This window comes from Entelurus aequoreus, linkage group LG11 (genome assembly GCF_033978785.1).
Source record: "Entelurus aequoreus isolate RoL-2023_Sb linkage group LG11, RoL_Eaeq_v1.1, whole genome shotgun sequence".
Lineage (NCBI taxonomy): Eukaryota > Metazoa > Chordata > Actinopteri > Syngnathiformes > Syngnathidae > Entelurus > Entelurus aequoreus.
This window is the reverse complement of record NC_084741.1, coordinates 69,812,770-69,826,519: the sequence shown is the minus strand read 5'-3', so window position 1 is coordinate 69,826,519 and position 13,750 is coordinate 69,812,770. Positions and strand designations below refer to the sequence as shown.

The window sequence follows — 13,750 nt, the reverse complement described above, 5'->3', positions numbered from 1 at the left end:
GTTTTATTGGCGACATCTAATGGTCACAATAATTCATTACATTAGGCGCATGACTCTCATGACACAGTAAATTGAATAATATGGACACGTTTAATACTTTGTAATAAGCTTTGTATGTGTAAGTAAAATGTAAAAACATGCACCTGGGGATAGGCTCTTTGGCAACACTAAATTGGCCCTAGTGTGTGAATGTTGCATAGTTACATGGAGGTAACCTGAGATAAATATGGTGAAAAGGAGTATTAATTATGGACATATAAATATATTGCACACATGGAATATTGTGCATTGATGGTTTTGATTAGTTGTAGAATCTATGAAAAGTCACAGCACACAACAGTTCCGGGTGGTTATTTCTTTGGGAGAAAAAAACTATTATTGAGTTTGTTTATAATGTTGTCTGTCTATCTGTGTTGGCCCTGCGATGAGGCGGCGACTTGTCCAAGAACAGCTGGGATAGGCTACAGCCGCCCCCCGCGACCCTGAGAGGGACAAGCAGTAGAAAATGGATGGATGGATGGATGTACCTATGATTATTTCACACTTGTTTATATTGACAGATGTGTTTTAGACTGCAATATTGTTCAGTTAAGGACACTTACTATGAATGTCTAGTTTGTGTGCTATTCTGCAAGCTGCTTGTAGCCCAGACCTGGGCAATTATTTTCACTCAGGGGCCAAATTTAGAGAAAAAAAATGTGTCTGGGGGCCGGTATATCTATTTTTAGGAACACTAATACAGAATATCACGATAATGTCTGATTGAAAGCTAAAAACATTATGACAGACCGCCTTAAAAAAAACAGAATGGAATTTAATTTTTTTTTTACTGAATTAGACACCCAGAATGTACATGAAAATAAAGAATGTGGGGTTTACAATATTAACTATGAAGGATAAAACACTGAATATTGATAACATATGAACGTCACACCCCGTCTCCATCGACATATTTTACAATCAAGCGAAACGCAATAAAAATGCAACAAACACAGCGAAATATGAACGCAAAAGGCAAAAAAATAAGAAATACCTACGATCTGATACATCTGATATATCACTAAGCTTTAGAGCTTTGTTATAAAAATCTCCTTCCGCGTCTGGAAACACTCTGTGGAAACGCTCCCCACCCACACTGCGTGGTGCCTCGTCTGAGCTGCTGTGATTAGATTACCACAGTAACTAATTAGATTACCATAGTAACTAATTAGAATACCATAGTAACTAGTATATCAAGCAAAAGAGCAGATTCCAACCATTGAAATACTTTGTATAGTTCAAGACTTACGGTCATTTGAAAACATGAGTGCACATCATAATGGCAGCTACACTTTCTATCTTAAACTAAGGTCATTAGTGGCCACATGCGTGGACAGCACCTTTTAGCTCTTGTTTCCAAAATGGTGTACACTACTGAATTGGGGTCTTATGGCCGCTCATGTGGACACTTATACTGCCATCTGGTGGTGTCAGAAGAGTATAACATACAATGGAATTTGGAGAAAAAAAAGTGTAAAAATAAGAATTAGCATGTCACTAAACATGAAGTACACGTTTGTGTACTTATGGACTAAGTACATCATATCAAAAGATGATTCTTAGTTTTTATTATAATTAGGTTCCAATAAGCCCAAATAGCAAAGATAAATAAATAAAAGCATGTAAACAAACAGCTTGGGCCTTAAGAGGTTAAAGATCTAAAAAAATGATTTGGGAATGTGCAGCGGGCCAGATTGAAAAGCTTAACGGGCCGCATGCCCAGCTCTTTAATTTACAATAGGTAAACATGGTCGGCTATAGGCTACAATGTAGCCTATAGCCGACCATGTTTACCTATTGTAAATTACTTCACTAAAATACAAGAAAAGATCAACTTTGTGTGCCTATTAGAGGCATTTAGATGTTCACTGTCTGTCCAGTTTTGCACAAGTAAACACACCGCAGGACTGCTTGTGTCGGAGCTTATATCAAAGATTTTAAACGCAAGCCAATATCATCCAATACTTAATATTTGCTGATATCGGTCCGATATTCGATATAAACACCCCTATTATTAATATTTCTGCTATTGTTTTCTTCTGCAGTCAACAAATAGCTACAGTATTACTAACATCATTATTCAGGGGTTGTATCACAAACATACCTTTGTAATTATCCAATAATGCTAACATTTGAGCAAGTAATTAACCAATACAGAATTGTTGCACTGTATCATATTGAGATGTATTGCATCTCATTAGAAGACGGGTAGGAAACCCACGGTCTGCCATGTAGTCCTGCAGACAAATAAGGTACCTCCATGCAAACCAGTAGGTGGCAACATTACTCAACATGAATGCAAAATATGCAGCAGAAATGTCTGTCAGGATTCTGACAGGAAATGACTTTTTGAAAAAAAAAACAATAGTTTTTCACAATGTGTGGTTCGTGCAGAAAAATGAGGACAGGGAAAAAGAATTGGCTTGCAAACTACAACCGGCAGTGCTCGAGTGTGATCAAACTTCTATGATTGAAACCATTATGTTATGGATTTTTGTACTAAGATAGAACATTGGTTTATTTCGATTAGCCACTTGTCTTGAAATGACTCCTCCAATTAAAAGGTTCATGATGTTATATTACTTTTAAACAAGTCTTAAAGAGTCCACAATAGTGAATTGGACTAAGGAATAGGTGGGGTTGCTGTACAATAATTGTAATACATTTTGGCACCGGTACCAAAATGTATATCAATACTTTTGATACTTTTCCAAATAAAGGGAACTACGAACAATATCAATACTGGCTTTATTTTAACATAAAATCTGACAATACAATAAACATGTTTCCTAATGCACTCAAAGAACAATTGTACAAGGTTAAAATAGAAATTAAAAGGCATTAAACACATGGGGCTTTTCTCAATTTTCCATATAGTCTGCCATAATCAAAGATTAGATCAGAATATAATAATTTTAAAAAAGCATTATTGACATATGTACACAGATAAGCCATGTAGCAGGTAAAACACATTTGTTTAAGACAAAACACAAATTGTAGCAATTTGTTACAAGATTCTGTCATTTCACTTGCATTAGTTGACGCGAATTGGGCGGTTTTAATCCCGTTTATATTTGACATCAAGCCAAGCAGCTGTGTGTGTGTCTATGTGTCTACATGTGCACACCAGGGGAGATAGTTAATTTATAAGAGTAGTGTGTGTGTGTTTGCGAGAATGGGAGAAGGTCAGCGAGTGAGTGGGCGAGTAAAGAGAGAGAGAGAGAGAGAGAGAGAGGGAGGGAGAGCCTGCACTGTGCACTGCGCAGTAGAGTGATGAACGGGTCCGGTTGTGTGCTGCAAAACTAATAATAAAGCAACCAGATTGTCACGACTCGGCGGCCTTGTCATTCTCACCCAAAAGCTGAGCTTAGCAGACCCATTACCGGGTTAAGTGAAAGGTGTTACCCCCGACGAAAACTTTCTTTCGTCCGCCCTGGAGGGAACGTCTGCCCTGTGCTCCTTGACTATGGACTGCATGGCAGCCGAACAGCAGGAAAGGTGTAACAACATCATGAAAAAGGAAGATTGCCTCCAAATTCCTTAGGACAACCTAAAATCATCAGCCCGGAGGTTGGGTCTTGGGCGCAGTTGGGTGTTGCAACAAGACAATGACCCCAATCACGCATCAAAAGTGGCAAAGGAATGGCATCAGGCTAGAATGAAGGTTTTAGAATGGCCTTCCCAAAGTCCTGACTTAAACGTGTGGACAATGCTGAAGAAACAAGTCCATGTCAGAAAACCAACACATTTAGCTGAACTGCACCAATTTTGTCAAGAGGAGTGGTCAGAAATCCAAGCAGAAGCTTGTGGATGGCTACCAAAATAACTTTATTGCAGTGAAACTTGCCAAGGGACATGTAAGCAAATATTAATATTGCTGTATGTATACTTTTGACCCAGCACATTTGCTCATATTTTCAGTAGACCCATAATAAATTCATAAGAGCACCAAACTTCATGAATGTTTTTGTGACAAACAAGTATGTGCTCCAATCACTCTATCAAAACAATTAGAGTTGTAGAAATGATTGGAAACTCAAAACAGCCATGACAATATGTTCTTTACAAGTGTATGTCAACTTTTTACCACGACTGTATATCTATACACACATTTATACATACACATATCCATGCATTTATACATACACATATATATACACATACATACAGTATATATACATATATATATATATATATATATATATATATATATATATATATATATATATATATATATATATATATATATATATATATATATATATATATATATATATATATATATACACTACCGTTCAAAAGTTTGGGGTCACATTGAAATGTCCTTATTTTTGAAGGAAAAGCACTGTACCTTTCAATGAAGATAACTTTAAACTAGTCTTAACTTTAAAGAAATACACTCTATACATTGCTAATGTGGTAAATGACTATTCTAGCTGCAAGTGTCTGGTTTTTGGTGCAATATCTACATAGGTGTATAGAGGCCCATTTCCAGCAACTATCACTCCAGTGTTCTAATGGTACAATGTGTTTGCTCATTGGCTCAGAAGGCTAATTGATGATTAGAAAACCCTTGTGCAATCATGTTCACACATCTGAAAACAGTTTAGCTCGTTACAGAAGCTACAAAACTGACCTTCCTTTGAGCAGATTGAGTTTCTGGAGCATCACATTTGTGGGGTCAATTAAACGCTCAAAATGGCCAGAAAAAGAGAACTTTCATCTGAAACTCGACAGGCTATTCTTGTTCTTAGAAATGAAGGCTACTCCACAAAATTGTTTGGGTGACCCCAAACGTTTGAACGGTAGTATATATATATATATGTATATATATATATATGTGTGTATATATATATATATATATATATATATATATATATATATATATATATATATATATATATATATATATATATATATATATATATATATATATATATATATATATATATATATATATATATATATATATATAAATCCAGGTTTCCTTTTTCCAAAAGATCCGACGTCTTACTTGCCTTTTCCAGGTAACGGAGGTTTTCACCTGTGTAGGTGACTGTCCTCTTGTCCTCACTCAATCAGGCATTGGGTGTGACACATCTTAATGTTATTGTCCAGACGGTAGTTGGGTCAACTTCCTGTTTAATAACATTAAATGTTACAAAACCAAACACGACTGCACTGGTAAGAGGAACTAACTCAAAAGACGCACGATCCCCCACCTAATACCTCTAATTCCCTACACCTGTGCTTATACAACCAATGTTATACTGCCACCCATGGACAAATGACCTAGTAAGATGAAAATAAATAGCTGAATCACAGGGACAGTGAGCTAATGGCAAGAAAACAAACAAGCCCTAAGGACACAGATTACTGTTGGATCATTTAAAAGTCACATGAAGTTGAATAGTGAGAAGGTATGACACCACCGTCTTTGTCAAAGTCAGACTGAATGTCTTGCATTGACAACTCACCTTACAAATTCCGGTTGGTCTGGTTGTGCTGTAAAGGTGTAGGGCAAGTCTCTACAAACAGACAGGGAGTTCACAAGAAGGGTTTTTTTAATCTTCTGTTCCACTCACCATCACAAGACAGATGACATCACAACGTGTCAGTGGCAACTTGCAATGTGCGGTCCCAAAAAACATGTAGAAACAAAAGTGAAATTTAAAAGACTTGCTGGAATTGCCGAGGGAAATCCCTTCGCGGGCATACACTAAAACAGTGGTTCTTAACCTTGTTGGAAGTACCGAACCCCACCAGTTTCATATGCGCATTCACCGAACCCTTATTTAGTGAAAAAAATATATATATAAATATACTGTATTTTTCAAATTCAAGAAAAAGTTGTATGTTTTTTTTACTGGTGCACAAAATGAAGCGTGCATGAACATCACCTTGTTCAAAGAACAAAACCAACACAGTGCATGAACTCACAACAAATTACACACCTTACACCAGGGGTGTCCAAAGTGCGGCCCGGGGGCCATTTGTGGCCATTTTTTAACGGCCCCACGGCACAGTTTAAAAATACGATTGAAAACAATTAAAAACATTATAAGTGGTATAAAAGAGCAAACGGGTGAAATGTAACAAGAAAATGTCGCAATGTATACTAGGGATGATACTCGAAACCGGTTTTCCCGGTTGTTTGATAAGAAAAGAACCGAGTCCTCGGACTCGAATCCCTTTTTGAGAACCGGTACCCGTTATCGAGACCACTATAGTAAAGAAAAAGAGTGGAATCCCGTCCCGACCAGAAATGCTCCGTGGGACATCACAAGAAATGACGTCACGTAGCTCAGTCATTAGGCGCAGATAGCGAAAGCAGGAAAACAATGGACGGGAAAAAGCGCTCCAAGGTGTAATAAAGTTCGAAACAAAAGGTATAATCCAACGAATAACTTTACTGAGAGATTTTAGCAGGGTAAAAACACATGACGAACACTTTTACGACCAACCGGAAACATAGCAACCAGGCTAGCAACGCACCTCCTTTACGGCAGCTGTCGCAACGTTCTTAAAACAACCGCAGCACATACATATATATACAACACTGCAGCACATACATATATATACAACATATCTCCCTTTTTTAATTTTTGTTTTTCTTTCCTTGTAAACAAAACAAAATCACACTGTATATGTGTTGTCTGTCTAATTATAAATAATGCAGACGAGGCGCGTTGGCTGAGTTCTTGACGTTTACTTTCACAGCGTGGCAACATGCAACACTTTTCGGGGTGACCGCGCATGCTCGTAACTCCCGTTGCATGCTGGGTAGTGTAGTTGTTATACCGTATTCTCTAGCTCATAACATCTTTCCCCATAAAGAAATAATGTTAACTCAATAAAGTGTATTTCTTTTTTTAGCTTTAACTTTTCATTTTTTAGCATTGTAACCACATTTGCAAACAACTTTTCTCTTCTTAGAATTTTCTTTCAATAAAGAAATAAAGTGCAAAAATGTCAAAGCATCATAACAAACAGTTATGTCAAATAGCAGCAGAAGTGCACTTTTTGGAGAGCTGTATTATTTCCAGTTTTGTGCCCAAGGGACTGATTTTATTTAACACTATATTATTATTTATACACCTATAGTGATCACAGAGACAGCTTGTTTTTGTGTTACTGTATATATTTGTTTCTCTGAAAAATCCCACTTAATATTCTTTGGGTAACAACAGTCAATATTTATTTATTTTATTTAATTTTTTTAGGTGGGTAACAGTCAATATTTATTTATTTATTAGATTTAATTTTTTTATTATATAATAAAAGTGAGCTTTTGTTAAACCAAATATTGTGTTTTTTTCCCATATACAACAACCTATCTGGACTCGATAAGAGAATCGATAAGGAATCGGTTCGATAAGAGGATTCGATAATAGGCTGGAACTCGATAATTCCTTATCAAACATCATCCCTAATGTATACTCTAATAACACCAAGCTGCCATGCAGGCTGTTTCTTTCTTTAATGTCATTATGAATTATTGACCTATTCAAGGCTCCAATTACGTCACATCTGAGATATTTTGGGGGAAAATGTTGCATATTTTGTGCTTGCCATATGAAAAACTGAGCTGTTTTTTTTATAAAGGACCTAAATCGAACAAACGAAAAACAACAATAAAACGTATAATTGACGGATAGAGCTGAAGTTAAACTCGAGATTATTGTGTTAAAGGTAAACAGTAAAAAAAAAAATAGAATTTATTTTTCAACACTATAATTATTTGGATCCCCAATAATTTTAGTGTGATTTGTTTTTAAGTGTCATTGCTCAAAAAGTTATTGAGTTATTGACCTTTTTAAGGCTCCAATTATTATATAATCTCAAATATTCCACATAAAAATGTTATTGTGTGAAAATATTGCATATTTTGTATTTTTTACATAAAAAAACAGGGCTTTCTTTGACAAGAGCATACAACTTAAATCTTTAAAACAGTTATATTGACCGATCTAGAGCAGTGGTTCTCAAATGGGGGTACGCGTACCCCTGGGGGTACTTGAAGGTATGCCAAGGGGTACGTGAGATTTTTTTTTTAAATGTCTGTCAAAAAGAACTGTGAAAAGAAATGCAACAATGCAATATTCAGTGTTGACAGCTAGATTTTTTGTGGACATGTTCCATAAATATTGATGTTAAAGATAAATGTTTAGAATTAAGTTCAAGAATCCAGATGGATCTCTATTACAATCCCCAAAGAGGGCACTTTAAGTTGATGATTACTTCTATGTGTAGAAATCTTTATTTATAATTGAATCACTTGTTTATTTTTCAACAAGTTTTTAGTTATTTTTATATCTTTTTTCCAAATAGTTCAAGAAAGACCACAACAAATGTTATACAATTTAATAAATCAGAAACTGATGACATAGTGCTGTATTTTACTTCTTTATCTCTTTTTTTCAACCAAAAATGCTTTCCTCTGATTAGGGGGTACTTGAATTAAAAAAAATGTTCACAGGGGGGTACATCACTGAAAAAAGGTGGAGAACCACTGATCTAGAGATTTAAAACTTAAATAATAATTAAAATAATAATACTGAATAATGACACATTTTTAATATTTTTTTGACCAAAACCCTTTGGGGTCCCCGGGATCAAGCCTGAGTGGAGGCCTAAATGTATATTTTTTATACATACATTGTATTGGTTTTTAAAATAAAAAATATCAAAATGCTTTGATTTTTCAGAATGCGGCCCTAAGTGGAAAAAGTTTGGACACCCCTGCCTTACACACATTACCATAAATTGATTCACGTGGACTTAAACAAGTTGAAAAACTTATTGGGGTGTTACCATTTAGTGGTCAATTGTACGGAATATGTACTGTAGTGTGTAAACTGTACTGTGTATTCTCTTTCTTTGCAATCTGCTAGTAAATTTTTCAATCAATCAATCAAAAAAACCTGCAAATCAGATGGAAAATTAGAGGGAACTTTGTTTGGGGGTATCCATAATACGCTGACAGGGAGAAGTTTTTATTTACACGATAAGTCGGATGTCTCTTTACCTCCGCCGAACCCCTGAGGCCGACTCACTCTTTACCTCCGCCCAACCCCTAGGGTTCGATCGAACCCAGGTTAATGCCTGGTTCACACCAACGGCGCTTGCCGCAAAGCGCCGTCATTTTTGTCAATTTTTCCACGAATATCCCGATCTCCGAAGTAATGTTATGCTTTGATACGCTCTGATACGAATTAGTTGCCGCTTTGGGGGGACGAATTACCGTTCCTCACGATTTGATGCCGCTTTGATACGCTTTAAATCACGCTTTGATACATTTTATTAGGCTTTATTGAACTTTATTATGCTTTGATGCGATCCTGACGCTTTAAATCAGGCTCTGACACGATTATCAAGCTCTGTTGTGCATTGGAATTAATGTGTCATGAACATTATGAACATTAATTTGTAATAATGACTTTGAAATGTGATTTTGTTATGTAATTATGTGCAATTTGGAAGATGCTGTGATTATTATTTTGTGAATTTGATGAATAAATTGCGTGCGCACACATAATATAATAAAAAAGAGAAATATGATAAACAAATAAGTTAAAAAAAAGTGGAAAAACTCAGTATACTAAGTTTTCCCCACATTTTTTTAGATTTATCTATTTATTTGATTTCTCTTTTTGTTTTATTATATACAGGATAAAACACAATGTAATAAAAAAGAGAAATATGATAAACAAACAAGTAAAAAAAAAAAGTGAAAAACTCAGTATACTAAGTTTTTCCCACATTTTTTTAGATTTATCTATTTATTTGATTTCTCTTTTTGTTTTATTATATACAGGATAAAACACATAATGTAATAAAAAAGAGAAATATGATAAACAAGTAAAAAAAAAAAGTGAAAAACTCAGTATACTGTTTTCCACACATTTTTTATATTCATTTATTTTTTCAACTTCTCTTTTTTTTCGTTATATTATGTTTATTATTTATTATGTTCTATATTCATTTATTTTTTCAATTTCTCTTCTTTTTTCGTTATTTTTTGTTTATTATTTATTATGTTTTATATTCATTTATTTTTTCAATTTGTCTTTTTTTTCCGTTATATTATGTATATTATTCATTATATCTTCATTTCTTTTATTTCTTTGTCATCTTAATAAATATCTATCTTTCATTTCTTATGCAAGTTGACAATAATAAAAGGCATTTCTTTTATTTTTTATATTCAATGTCACTAGTCAATATCACAGTCACTTCCTATTTGTAGTTGTAGACTGGGGTCCGCGCTTTGAACCAAGATCTGTTAAGCTTTCCTACGCTTTGAGTCAAGCTTTTCTGAGCTTTGTCAGGCTTTGATACGCTTTATTCCATCCTTGACAGAGCGCCAAATTTTTTTAAACCGTTTAAAAAATTTTGGCGAACTTGCCGCATGTCCCGCTTTACTACAAGCTTTCCCACGATCCATTACGACCCTCAGGCTTTAATCAGGCTTTGTTACGCTTTAACGCCGCTTTGCATGCCGCTTTAAAGCGCCGTTGGTGTGAACCTAGCATTAGAACCACTGCACTAAAACATGCATGTTGTTATTGCTTTATGGAGACGACCGGATTACTTGGTTTATCTTTGAAGTTTTACCACGGACAACATTATGATTTAAGAACAATAACACTGATAAGGACTTACAGCCTTTATCTTGATAACAGTCAAGTGATACGTAGCTGGTAAAACTGTAACACACTCAAAATATTCATGGTTCACCTTTGCATCATTTCAATACGCTACCACATTCACTGGGGGTACAGATCTGAATAATAATGCTATGAACCACTGCTTAAAGTCAGCACAGTCCCAAGAATCCCAGCGGAGTTACGAGACTCCACTTCCAAGGTGATTAATCCATGCGTGGAAACACGGTCACGCTGCCAGAATCACGCTTTCCAGAACAATCCTGGCATTTAGTGTGGGAAATGTTACTTCCACTAATAGAACACGGCTGCTTGGATACACCAAACCTTACAAGCCAGAAACAAAAAGGGATTTGTTGGTCATTTCAAGCAGGTCCGATGAAAAGTAGGGCCTAATATGACACAGCAGGATTGACAGGTATGATGGGATGGACGAACAGATCATACAAGATGACCCTTAATATAAAGCGACTCCTCTTTTCCAGGACCGGTTTTTAAAAAAGTAAGCTTAAACACAAACATAATATTTCTTCTGTGTTTCGGCAGTTTGATTGATCGGCATTGTCTTCATTTTAGCATCGTAACTCCTCCTCCGTTGTTTGCTTACTCGCTTAACCACTTTTGAGATACTTTCCCCCCGAAATTATCCTCTGCATTTGACCCATCGCCCTCGTTCACCCCCTGGGAGGTGAGAGAGCAGTGAGCAGCAGCGGTGGCCACGCCCGGGAATCATTTTTTTGGTGATTTAACCCCCAATTCCAACCCTTGATGCGGAGTGCCAAGCAGGGAGGTAATGGGTCCCATTTTTATAGTCTTTGGTATGACTCGGCCGGGGTTTGAACTCACAACCTACCCATCTCAGTGCGGACACTCTAACCACTAGACCACTGAGTAATGTCGACACCAGTATAGGACAAACTGCCCTTTGTTCTAAGGAGCTGTCTTACATTCAGGTCAATACAACATATATGGTTGGATGGTTGTGGATGGAAGAAACTGGGACAACATCTTGGAGACGCCGTCTGCTCTGCACGGGCAAAGTATGATGAATTTGAGGACGAAAATTGGACAATTTGGATGAAAATGTTGTTTTCGCTCGATCAAACACAAACGTTCTAATCCGGATTGTTTTCCCTGGCTGCAAGCGACCTGGTAAAGATTAAGATTAAGATTAAAGTACCAATGATTGTCACACACACACTAGATGTGGTGAAATGTGTCCTCTGCATTTGTCCCATCCCCTTGGGGAGCAGTGGGCAGCAGCGGCGCCGCGCCCGGGAATCATTTTGGTGATTTAACCCCCAACTCCAACCCTTTGTTGCTGAGTGCCAAGCAGGGAGGTTATGGGTCCCAAGGTTGTTCCTTCGAGATTCCCCTAAAACGGGGGTCGGCGAGCCGCATGCGGCACTTTAGCGCCGCCCGAGTGGCTCTCTGGAGATTTTTCAAAAATGTATAAAGAATGGAAAAAGATGAGGGGAACAAAATCTATTTTTTTTGTTTTAGTATGGTTTCTGTAGGAGGACAAACATGACACAAACCTCCCTAATTGTTATAAATCACACTGTTTATATTAAACATGCTTCACTGATTCGAGTATTTGGCGAGCGCCGTTTTGTCCTACTAATTTTGGCGGTCATGAACTCACCGTATAGTTTGTTTACATGTATAACTTTCTCCGACTTTCTAGGACGTGTTTTGTGCCACTTCTTTTTCTGTCTCATTTTGTCCACCACACTTTTAACGTTGTGCGTGAATGCACAAAGGTGAGTTTTGATGTTATTGACTTGTGTGGAGTGCTAATAGGACATATTTGGTCACTGCATGACTGCAAGCTAATCGATGCTAACATGCTATTTAGGCTAGCTCTATGTACATATTGCATCATTATGCCTCATTTGTAGCTATATTTGAGGTCATTTAGTTTCCTTTAAGTCCTCTTAATTCAATGTATATCTCATGACACATGTAATATGGCTTTTAATTTTTTTGCGGCTCCTTGTTTTTGTATTTTTGGTCCAATATGGCTCTTTCAACATTTTGGGTTGCCGACCCCTGCCCTAAGGACAGAGCTGCGAAGACGCAACAGACGCAGCTGGGAGTTGAATTCTGTTTGCCGAGCCTGCAGAGCGACTCCAGGGCTACAAACATAACACACACACACACCATTGATTGCACATACGCATACATACCCTCCAATCCCACTCCACGTCTTTGCCATTGCTTAACTACTTAGGTGGGCTGGATAACTGGATCAGCGCCAGAAGGGCTACCGCTTTGTAACAAGAGCCCCCCGACCCCCCCGCAAGTGGTAGTGAGGGCGGACCTACGTCACTTCCGCCTACCAATTCCCTAGCAACCGGTCGCCATATTGAATTCGTTGAAAACAAACCAGCTCACAGCGAACACAGCATTGACAGAAAAAGCATTTAACGAGGTTTAACGGCATTTTAAACTGTTCTAAATGGCGTATGATTATGTAAATAGTCTTTCCAGTGAGGCTAGGTTAAGATACGAGTTAAAATGTTCTGTAGTTGATTAAATGGCAACATGAAAATTATAGGGTTTATTGGTTTTTAAAAACCCAACTGTTAAGTGCAAATTTAAACGAAACCGGTTTTCGAAAATAGCCTATACAGGCTATAGACTATATAGTATATACCGCTGGGGTCACCAACGTGGTGCCCGCGGGCACCAGGTAGCCCGTAAGGACCAGATGAGTAGCCCGCTGGCCTGTTCTAAAAATAGCTCAAATAGCAGCACTTACCAGTGAGCTGCCTCTATTTTTTAAATTGTATTTATTTACTAGCAAGCTGGTCTCGCTTTGCCTGACATTTTTAAATCTAAGAGAGACAAAACTCAAATAGAATTTGAAAATCCAAGAAAATATTTTAAAGACTTGGTCTTCACTTGTTTAAATAAATTCATACATTTTTTTTACTTTGCTTCTTATAACTTTTAGAAAGACAATTTTAGAGAAAAAATACAACCTTAAAAATGATTTTAGGATTTTTAAACACATATACCTTTTTACCTTTTAAATTCCT

At 36.8% G+C, this 13,750-nt stretch overlaps 1 long non-coding RNA gene across 1 annotated transcript; it reads right to left on the bottom strand.

The window, feature by feature from the left end:
- Positions 1-5,056: 5,056 nt before the first annotated feature.
- LOC133660426 (uncharacterized) lies at positions 5,057-13,456 on the bottom strand. Its single transcript, XR_009827818.1, has 3 exons — positions 12,896-13,456; positions 5,517-5,567; positions 5,057-5,177 (listed from the first exon to the last, which is right to left on the bottom strand). It is a non-coding gene; the product is annotated as an uncharacterized LOC133660426 (long non-coding RNA).
- Between the last annotated feature and the right edge of the window lie 294 nt (positions 13,457-13,750).